This window comes from Octodon degus, unplaced genomic scaffold (assembly GCF_000260255.1).
Source record: "Octodon degus isolate 3935 unplaced genomic scaffold, OctDeg1.0 scaffold00059, whole genome shotgun sequence".
NCBI lineage: Eukaryota > Metazoa > Chordata > Mammalia > Rodentia > Octodontidae > Octodon > Octodon degus.
Window position 1 is genome coordinate 8,090,623 of NW_004524635.1, and position 11,839 is coordinate 8,102,461.

The window sequence follows — 11,839 nt, forward strand, 5'->3', positions numbered from 1 at the left end:
TTCTTCTTTCTTTTCTCTCCTCATTCTTCACTCCTCTCTCCTTTTTCCTCTCCTTATCTCAAAAATAGGGTATCTCTAAGTTCCTAACCTGCCCATGCTCTGCTCAATCTTGCCATCCTCCTGCCTCAGCCTCTCAATGTACTGAGATTGCAGGCAGGAGCCACCATACCAGCGGAGCGATGGCTAATCTTGAGGCTGCTGCAGTTCCCCATGCTTCTCAGAGCCCTGCAGTTAGGCCCAGTTCGCTGACTGCTATTACATAAAGGTTGAGTTGTAAATGCACCCGGCCTACTGTGGTTCTGTGTAGAACCGGATGGCGCAGAGGCCAAACTGCCACGCCCAGGGAGCTGGTGGTAGGTGCAGATAACAAGTCAGCAATAATCAGAACAGTGCAGTGGTTTCAAAATCTGGACTGCACATTGGAATAATCTGGGGAGATCTTAAAAGTCCTGATGCCTATGTACCAATCTAGAACAATTAGTTAAACAAGAACTTCTTAGGGCGAGATACAAGAACCTCTTTTGAAACATTTTTATTAGTACATGTTTGTAGTACATATTGCTTACACTCCTGGCTACATGTGTATTGTGCACATGAATTCTTTTTACTCTCCCTTCCACTCTGCTCCGAAGGGCACCCTTCTCTCCCTCCTGTCCCTCTACCTCTGGCTCTTCCCCTAGTGACTCCCATGTGCAGCAAAGCTGGAGAAATGGCAGGATTCTGATTTGGGGGGTTGGTGAGCATCTTTCTGAGTAATTGGCATTTGGATTGAGACGGCAATGCCAGCAACAGGAGAAGGCCAGCGGGGACACTCTGGCCCATCCCTGGCCTGCCAGCACTCAGGGAATCACAACAAGAGGCCTCCCTGGAAAACTTGTGCATTGCCTACTCTTAGGGTGCTTAAACAGCACTGAAAATGGTTTAAAATGGTCAATACTTTGATTTTCAAGGCTTTTCTAAGGTGATAAATTTTTAAATGAAATTTTATTTTTGTTCTGTTTTTGGTACCAGGAATCAAACTCAGGCCCTTGCGCTTGCCAGAAGGCACTTATTCTACTGAACTATCACCCCAACCCTAAAATTTTATTTATTTAGTTATTTATTTTTGGCAGAACCGGGGATTGAACTCAGGCCCTTGCTCTTGCCAGGCAAGCACTTATTCTATTGAGCTATTTCCCCTGCCCCTAAAATTTTATTTTGGAAACATGCTTTTAAATCACACAGGGCCAGCCAAATAGCTCAGTGAATTAAAGAGCCTGCAAGCAGGCACAGGGGCTGATTCGATCCCGGATCTGCTATGCCAGCTCCGCCCCCGGGGCGCACTGAGACTGTTTGAGACTGGATGTGGTGGCACGTGCCTGTAATCCCAGCTCTTGGGAGGCTGTAAACAGATTACTACGAGTCAGATCTAGTAGTAAGACCCTGAATACCCTGTAGACCCTCCCCCCACCACCCAAAAAATAAAATAGTGCATGGGAATGTTTTAAAAATAGAATGATGGGGGGGTAGAAAACTACCCGCTCAGGCTCCCCTCCTGTCCCTCTCTCTGACAGGAGCTTTCTTTCTCTCAATAAATATATTCAGCTCATAAAAAAAAATAGATGATGCTAGAAAAAGCTTAACAGCAACTTCATAGGGTCTTTAATGGGAACATATCAACTCTATGTTAATTTGCACCATCATTGTGTTTATCATGAACAATAAAAAAATCGCCTCTTGGAACTTCAACTCTATGCCTTTTAAAAAGAACTACCCATTTAGGCCAAGTGTTATTTTTCACCTGCTATTGTGGCTGACATAGAAAGGAAAGCAGGCACAACCTACACAGGCACGAGTGTTATATCACAACTGCCACCTGAACAGCAGAGATTGTGAGACACCATTAACTACAGCATGCACTTGGATTTCTAAGAAGTAAAAGGTGTGTCTCAGAATTGATGTAGTCTGGTGTTACCCAACAGCTTTCTCCTCCCAGTACTTTATGGCTTTTAAGTTCCTTAATCCTTACCAAAACCTCAGGAGGCAGGAAATATTACTTACTAACAACACTTACAAATGAGAAAATGGAAATTCTGAAATGTAAATTAAAATCAGACTTCTGGGCTGAGGAGATGGCTCAGTAGAATAAGCATTCTCCTGGAAAGCACAAGGGCCTGAGTTCACTCCCTGGTTCCACCAAAAAAAAAAAAAAAAAAAAAAAAAAAAAATAATAAAATAAAATCAAACTTCTACCAAGTTGCAGAAGTAGGGCATAAACCCATTGTGAGCTTAACTACCACATTAGGCTGAGAAAATTGCCCAAATGAGTCAACTGAGGCTCAGAAGGGTTGAAAAGAGGGACAGAGGATGAGGAGTGAGAGAAAGGTTGGAAGCTCAGGTACATGGTGGGTTTGGATCTGCTCTTCAGTTTGACCACAATTTTGTAACCATCTGGAAAAAGAAAGGATCCTATGGTAAAACAATATTTTATAGCTAAGAGTATTTAGGACACCCATAAAACTTAGAATAAATGATAATGTATATTTTGGGCTATATTTTAAATTATTTTTAAAAGAATCTGAAATGCAATACATCCATAAAAATAGAAATAGCCTAAATGTTCAGCTTGTAGGGATTTCTCAGATTGAATATGCTTGTAAAACCAGCTTCTATGTTAAGAAATGTAGTATTGCACGGACCTCAGAAGCTTCCTGAGCGCCCCTTCTAGTCTCCTCTCATGACATAAACAGTATTTTGACTTCTGTCACCATTGGTTTGTTTTCTATGGCTTTGAATAAGTGGAATCTTACAGGGTATTCTTAATGTCTGGCTTTTCACTCAGGCTGTGGTTGGGATAGTTATTCATGCTGTTCTGAATAATTCAATTTGTCATCTTGCTGAGTGATATTCCATTCTGTGAGCATGTACTTTATTCTGCTGTTGGAGATGTTAGGGTTTTTCTGGCTTGAGTTTACTGCTTGCAGGGCAGAATGAATGGTCTTGGGTGTGGTTTGTGGTTAACATCCTAGCTGCACATCTATCATAACTGCTCACCAGAGTAGGATTGCTGGACCACAGAGGGAAGATGAAATATTTTATTTATTTATTTATTTATTTATTTATTTATTGTGGAACTGGGAATTGAACTCAGGCCCTTGTGCTTGCCAGGCAAGCACTTATTCTACTGAGCTAACTCCCCAGCCCTTAAATATTTTAAAGTAACATTTAGAAATCTTTGACTATGGAGGATGGCACTTTATAATCTTAGCATTTAATTGTAATGATGTTGGGTGTGGGGGGGAATTTTGGTAGTAATACTCTTTCAAAAATATTGTACCAGCTCATATTCATGATAAAAATGCTTCAGAGTTTCTTTTTTCATTCACCTCACTAACACCAGCTGTTATCATTAACCATCTAGCTTTTACTTTTTTTTTTTTTTTGGAACTGGTGTAGCTTTTACCATTTTGTTTTGTTTTGTTTTGGTGGAACCGGGGATTGAACTCAGGCCCGTGTGCTTGCCAGGCAAGCACTTATTCTACTGAGCCATCTCCCGGGCCCCGTTTGGTATTCTTGATTGATTGATTGATTGATTGATTGATTTTTGCTCCGAATGACCTCAGGGCTTGTTTGGCTGGCTGGAGAGTTGTGGGGATCCAACTACAGCAACCTGAGGCTGACAGCTTGGTGGAAGCAGCCACTTAAAGAACTGAGCTAGGGCCCGGCCCCTGGTATTCTTTAAATCGTTAATAAACTTGTACATCACATTTGAGTTTAGTAAGCACTCTTTGGAATATATATATATGTATATTTAGCTAGTTGATAAATTTTACTTTTTATTTGAATCAGGATCTTGCTATGTAGTTGACACTTTGAACTCACTGTGCAGCTCAGGCTGGCCTTGCGTTCACAAAGATCGATTCTTCTACCTCAGCCTCCCAAGTGCTGAGAACATAGGTGTGTGCCGCCTGGTTTAGTGATGTTTTATTCTGCATAGAACAACTTAAGCATTTTTGTGGATGCGTACTGGGTGTTCTGTGAAGCAACAGGAAGTCCTTATGCTCCCTAAGATTTCTTCCAGTACGTTCCTATCATATTGTACATGGATTACACATTACACATTGGAAATGAATTTAGAAGAAAAACTGAGCAAAACTTCATCATTATGATCTAATAATTAGCTAACTGGTTGCCCAGACACAACTACTGATTATTCTTTAATTGAAATACATTAAAAAGGTGTGCATTCCCATATATTCTTCGTTTTAACTTTAGTACTAACTTACTGCCATTGAACTGTTTTCTTTTTTTAAAATTAAATTTATTGAGAAAGAAATAGTGATGAGATATTTTCAAAACAGGTTAGTAGACAGTTATACAATAATTAATACATTGCATATTGTTGTTGTTTTCTGTTTTGATACTTGCAGTGCTATTTCAGTATTTAGCCTAGTTGCATAGCTTTTTCTCCATCAGACTAGAAATATACCCGCCTTCTTCTCTCCCTCTCCCCCTTCTCCTCTTTGTCTCTCTGTCCTTCCCCCTTCTTCCCTTTTTCTTTTCTTTCTTTTTTGTTTTTTGGCAGAACCAAGGATTGAACTCAGGCCCTTAAGCTTACCAGGCAAGTGCCTATTCTACTGAGCTATCTCCCCATCCCCTCCTTTTTCATTACTCCTTTTCCTTCTTCCTCTTTCTTTCCCTCCTCTTGCTCCTTCTTCCTTTTTCAATCCCTCTGTCACTGTCTCTCTGTATCTCTAGGTCTCTGTGTCTGTGTCTCTGTCTTTCTATCTCTGTTCTCCCCTGCTCCTAGGGCTTGTTCAGAAAAAAAAAAAAAAATGACATCTTTGTTTCTAAAAACAATGCATTTTGTACATTCATGAAATATAAAGAGTTCATCAAAATATATTTCCATCGGGGCCAGGGAGATGGCTCAGTTGAATAAGCACTTGCCTGGCAAGCCCAAAAACCTGAGTTCAAACCCCAGTTCTGAAAAAAAAAAAAAAAAAAAAAAAAAAAAAAAAAAAAAAAAAAAAAAAAAAAAAAAAAAAAAAAAAAAAAAAAAAAAAAAAGACTTTGAGTTTTGGGGAACTTGCTGATTAGCTCAGTTGTTTAAGCGCCTGCTGGCGCAAACCCAGTCAGGCACAGGGGATCATGGTTCGATCCCCAGCTCCCCATGCCTTACCAGACCCACCCTTAAGGCAGCCCGAGCCAGCAAAAAATAAAATAAAAATAAATTTTAAAAAAACAGCAACAACAACTCTATATTTAGGGCCCAGGAGATGGATCAGTGGAATAAGCGCTCCCCTGGCAAGCGCAAGAGCCTGAGTTCAGAGTTCAATCCTTGGTTCAAGCTCAAGGGCCTAAGTTCAATCCCCGGTTCTAAAAAACAAAAACAAAAACCTGAAATAAATGTTTCAGTGAACTATTTGGAAAATCAAGCTTCTAAAGATGTACTTTACTTTTAGCAAAATTCACCCTTCTAAATTGTGCTTTTTGTGCATTGTGAAAAAGATATACATTGATGCACTCAACAGCACAACCGAGATGCAGACTATTTTCATCAGACATAAAAAGTTCCTTAGTGCCTCATTTGTAACCAACACCATCAGGGATACAGCTTAGTGGTAGAGTGCCTGCCTCAGAAGCACAAGGTTCTGAGTTCCACTCCCAGCTATCCTGTGTGACCAAAACCTTTTCCAGCCCCAATTTGTGACATCAGTGGTTTCTGTGGGCGTTAACGTACTTTTCATCATTTTCCCCATTGCTATTCTGAGTTTTAACAGCAGATTCTCCAGTGTCCCACTCCCTAATGTTCATGGACTAAGTTCTCTGTGGTCACAGAGAATATCCATAGTGCATGGGAGGACCCTCCCTGGCAACCTGGAGTTTTATATTAATATTCAGAAAAGAAATTGTTCTTCATTTCCTTATTTAGAGTTTGATAGCAGTGGTGTAATATCTTCGTAAAAATAATCTGGAAACTTTGTTTTATTCTCTATGGAACAATTTAAATACAAGTATCACTTTAATAAGAATTTATATCTGAAATTAATAGAGCCTGGAAATACTCTTTGTGTTTTTAGCCCCTTCTTTTTGGTTTATTTAATTCTTAGATTTTGAGATATTTTATCAGAGAATTATATCAAACAATATAGCTTTTTTTTTTTTTTTTGCAGAACCGGGGATTGAACTCAGATCCTTGCGTTTGCCAGTCAAGCACTTATCCTACTGAGCCATCTCCCTGGCACCCAATATAGCTATTAATGTGGTTATTTATTTAGCAACACAGTCATACTTTATATCTACCTGATTCTGTCACCTTCTTTTATGCCTTCACTTTTTCTATAGTGTCCTTTTTTGCTCATGATAGTTTATATTTTTTCCTATTCTCTCTCTGTACCTTAATAGTATCTATAGCTCTTTCATTAAGAATTCTTTTTATGTTTTAAACAATGAGTATGCTTTTTCCTTTTTAAAACCCATTTCCAGCCTCAAAAACAAAATGATGTTAATAGATTTTCTACTGTAAAAGATGTGAACCACAGAACGTAAGCATCATGACAGAGTCTACCCCCCTTGTCTACATCAGATATGGTCAGCACCAAGGATAGGGACTCAGACGTAGGAGACAGTTGATAAATACAAATTGGATACATGGGATGTGAAGGTGCACACCTGAAATTCGAGCTCTGGGAGAGGCTGAAAACAGGAGGATCACTATGAGTCTGAGCTGCATATTGATACCCTGTACCAAATACATTAAAAAAAAAGTGGGTAAATGATTTACTACTGTATTTTAGGGAAGGGTCTACAGGGTGTTTAGGGTCTCACTACTAGATCCAACTCATAGTGATCCTCCTGTTTACAGCCTCCTAAGAGCTAGGATTATAGGTGAGGACCACCACACCCAGTCTCAATTGCCATCTCAGTGTGCCCTGGGGGCAGGGCTGGCATGGCAGGCCCGGGGATCAAACACCCAGCCCCTGTGCCTGCTTGCAGGTCCTTTAATCTGTTGAGCTATTTGGCCATCCTTAGTACAATTTATTGATTCCTTCCTTTGAATTTTTGAGAACAGTCTTTGAGACTTAGGTACCGGACTATTACAATATATCTCTGTTATAGCTATGTATTTGTATATTTAACAAGTTGCACTTACTGTAATCATGTGCCAAGGTGCATAATCCAATCAATCCAGAGCTGCCACCAGTATTATACACTGCCCTCTGCATTCTCAATTTCTTTTGGATGGATAGGTTAGATTCCAGTGCAGATGTTTCTGGAAAAGTTGGTAGATGCTTCTTTTCGTTTATATTCTGTATAGATAGTGTTCTCCCAAGAATAGTCTGTAGTGCTTGTGTCTGTGTACCTGAGGACCAGGGTAGACAGAGGCAAATAGAGCAGATCTTACTTCAAGTTTGCAGGCTGGAGAGCCAGGAGGTCCAGTGTTCAAGGAGAATGGAAAGAGATTGGATCAAAATTTTAAAAATAGGGCAGGGACACAGTTCAGTGCAAATGCCCTGGGTTTCGTGTCCAATACCGAGATGAAAAGTTTTTTCCCCCTCATTTAGCCCCCTCATTTCAGCATGGGTGACTCTTATCCTTGTTTCCTTTTCTCTGTTCTATGAAAGAGGTTGTTCTACAAACCTGGGTCCCCTTTCACAGAAATCTATTTGATATTTGTTGAGTATTAAATCAATTATTTTAAAATGTCATTGTAAATTTCCTAGCTTTTCCATAATTTGATGTTACAACAATGTAACAATCATGTAGCTCTATTCATAGATTTTTCTAAAGTTTGTGGTTTTACTTGTTTGTTTCTTGGTTTTTTCTTTCTTGTTTTAGTTCTTATATTTGTCTGAAAATTAAGCTTCAATTTGTGCTGATCAAACTAAATACTTTTAGGGAACAGGAAGATAAAATAAAAGCTGTAATAGAGCTACTCGTATGTTATTTTCTCTTAATATATTACCATAGTTTACAACAGGATCAGTTATACTTCTTATTTATTTATTTATTTATTTATTTATTTATTTTTGGAACCGGGGATTGAACTCAGGCCCTTGTGCTTGCCAGGGAAGCACTTATTCCACTGAGCCATCTCCCCGGCCCCTTAATTTTTTAATTAATTGATTTGTTTATTTATTTGGCACAGGGTCTCACTATACAGCTTTGACTTGCAGTGATCCTCCTGTCTCAGCCTCCCCAGCACTGGGATTACAGGCATGTGCCACCATGCCCGGTCTTGGGGGTTGGTCCAGTGCATGACATGTGGTACTGGGGAATGAACCTGGGTCCTTACACTTGCCAGGCAGGCGCTTAGACTGCCAAACAGCTCCCCAGCCCTGAGATAGCACTCTTAGTGCTTGCCAGTACTCCACATCACAAGATGGCTAACAGTCTTCCAGCTCAAAAATTAATAAATAAAAAAATTAAGAACTGAGGCACAGAGATCAAGAAATTTCTCCTCAAATCAGTGCTGGTCATAAGCTATGGAGTCTGGATTGAAATCCAAACACCCAAGCAGTCTAATTTCAGAGTTCATGCCACACCCACTGTGCCAATCTATTCATCACAAATGTAAGAGGTACTAGATATTTGCAAGCACAGTGAGAGGTTGGGCGACTGTGGGGCACTGGCGGTCACAGGGCACCAGCCAAGGGGCCATCAACTTCATCAGCTCAACTAAGTGAAAAGTGGAAGCCAGCTATGTCAGTCCTGCTGATTTTTTTAAGGGAAAGATTAATTTATACATACTATGTGGCATTTAAAATACAATATTTGAAACGATTCATGTATAAAATGGAGACTTATTTTTGTATAGAGGAAAGTAAGTACAACTCAGGGTTGAATGCAGATCACGAGATGCTGCCCTACACCTGGTGTAGACCATCTGTTTCGTACTAAAATCTACCTACATGATAATTTATTCGGAGCAAAAAAGCAGTAAAAACAATGAAGACCAAGGATATTTTCTATTTCCACACTTTCATCCTTTCCTTTTCCTTTTCCTATTTCTTCAGCTAGACTTAACTTTCAAAACATTTTAATTAAATTTAAACATTTAAATTAAAATTGATCATTTTAATTTCCCTGACATTTCTATGTTGAACAGGAATTGCTTGCAAAAATGTTTAAGAGGGTGGGCTGGCCAATGCAGCTCCCCCTTCTTGCCTATTGTGAAGAGAAGACCTTTGCCTACAAGCAGGCACAGGAGCCTGGGGTTCGATACCCCAGCCTGCTGTGCCAGCCCCACCCCCAGGACATGATGAGATGGCAGTTGAGACTGGGCATGGTGATGGGTGCTTGTAATCCCAAGAGCTGGGAGGCTGTAAGCAGGCACATCACCATGAGTGGGATCTAGTAGTGAGTCCTTGAACACCCTGTAAACTCGTCCCTAAAATACAAAAAAAAAAAAAAAAAAAAAAAAGTTTAAGGGGATCTGGCATAAGCACCTGCCTGATCAGCACAAGGCTCCACGTGTGATCCCTAGTACCACAAAAAAGAAAAAAAAGTTTAAGAGTACATGGGAAATGTTAACATCAATAAAGTGCGCCTCAGTAGGGATAGCAGACAGGAAAGCTATCGATTATCAGATAAACTGGAACATTTTAATAATTGCCTTCAAATTTTAATTTATCATAGATGGCAGCATATGGCAAAGTAATAGGCTGGGCTTTGAGGTCTTATAAATCCTGCCTCCCACCCCTCAGGAGTTGATGTTGGGGTGAAGTCTCTGAAATGTGACTGGATTATGAGAGCTGAGCCTTCATGGAGATCAGAGCTTTTATAAAAGAGGCCCCAAAGAGCCTGCGTGGCTCTCCCACCAGGTGGTGAAGCTAAGAGGTCACCGTTGCCAAAGGATGGGCCCACAAAGGTGCTCAAATCTAAGTACCACGATCCTGAGCTTCTTAGCCCTCCCAGACTGTGCAAAACTAGTTTCTGTTGTTTAGAAGCTACTTAGTATATGCTTGTTTAAAAGAAATCATTTATTTATTTATTTATTTATTTATTTATTTATTTATTTATTTGGTACAGGGTGTCGCTATGTAGCTTGGACTCTGAGTGATCCTCCTGTCTCAGCCTCGCCAGCACCGAGATTATAGGCATGAGCCACCACGCCTGGTTTCAGTGGCTGAAACACTGCTTGGGGCCCTGGGGCTGGCATAGCATGCAGCACCAGAGATCGAACCCAGGCCCTTGAGCTGGTCAGGCAGGTGCTTAAATGGCCGAGCTGTCTACCTAGCCCCTCGGTGTATGCTCTTTATTACTGCAGCCAGAATGTGCTAAGACACCAATGATTTGATGTAGGTTGAACCGCGGTCCCTGTGCCTTGCCTAAGCTTGCCTAAGCAGGTGCTTTAGTCTGCTGAGCTACCTTGCTGCGCGCCCCCCAGCATTTTATTCTTAATACCCCTAGGTAAAAAGCAGGATTCATAGGGGAATATGAAATATTTTCATGTCAGCTCATCTTAATGGTATTATCCCTATAAAATGTTTGTCCACTTTCATGCTGCAGGTTTTAGTTTGGTGTCATCGCTAGTTTTGAGGATTTGTAATTAACAGATGGCACCTAAGGCAGCTCCCCCTTCTTGCCTATTGTGAAGAGAAGACCTTTGCCAAGATTTCACAACCTGAGAATCGCTCCTGTTTCCTAAAGGGCAAAAATGAATCACTTTCTTTTTGGATTAAGAACAAGTTTGGAATGGCCCAGAAATTCATTGACACGGTTTACTCGCCAGAGCGCTGACATTCATTGCTGCAGAGATTTTCCAAGAGAAGACTTCTGCATTGTCGCCCTAACATGTGCAGCTGTGAAGGTGTTTAAAACGGAGTTAAGGTATTTCAGGTCCTTCCCATGGGGTGAAGAAGATGTAAAGCATTTCTTTAAATGAAGTTTTATAATGCAGGCCTGTTGCTGCTTTTCCATTCTCAGTCTATTTATTGTGGAAGAGTTCTTAACTTATTCCATGGGAGGAGGAGAAAGTGACAATTTAGTTTAAAAGGAGAGATCAAAACACAACTAAGAAACAGGCAAGAGGATCAATGAGTTTGAGCACAACTTGGGCAACCTAATGACTTAAGGAGATCCTGCCTCAAACTAAAAAGCGAAAGAGGGGTGGACAGGGATCTAGTTCAGTGCAAAGTCCCTGGGTTCAGTGTCTAGTGGCATGGGCACTACCTGCAACAACAGTAGCCGCAACACCACCACAAAAAAAGAAAGAAGAAAGAAAGAAAGAAAGAAAGAAAGAAAGAAAGAAAGAAAGAAAGAAAGAAAAGTAAGCTCAGTTCATACCTAAATTCTAATTATTTGAAGACCTCTATTAAAGTAATACTTCTTCCGGATTTTATTTATTTATTTATTATATGTGTTAGGTATTCTTTTCTCATTGCTGGGACAAATACTCAACACTCAAAATGAGAGAAGGAAAAGTTTCTTTGGCTCACAGTTACTGGACGTTTCAAGACACTGGCGGAGAGCTGGGGCATTGCCGTAACCAGGATGACCCTCTCCACATCTCTGAGAAAACACGGGCTGGCTAGCCAGTTTAATGGTTCATCCTCTCTGGCCCCGCCCCTCGGGCCCTGCCCCTCATGCCACTGTTGCTCCTCTAGCTGTGTCTGCCCCATAACTTACATGAGGCTTTGGGAGGTCAACTAGTCACAAACCGTAACATTTTATTTATTTATTTATTTTTATCAATTTGGTACAGGGTCTCACTATGCAGTTTGGATGCATAGTGATCCTCCTGTTTTCACCCTCCCTGGCGCTAGGATTACAGGTGTGCGCCATGACACCCAGACTCAGCACACCCTGGACAGGGCTGTTGCGGCATGTGCTGCAGAGATGTAACCTGGGTCCT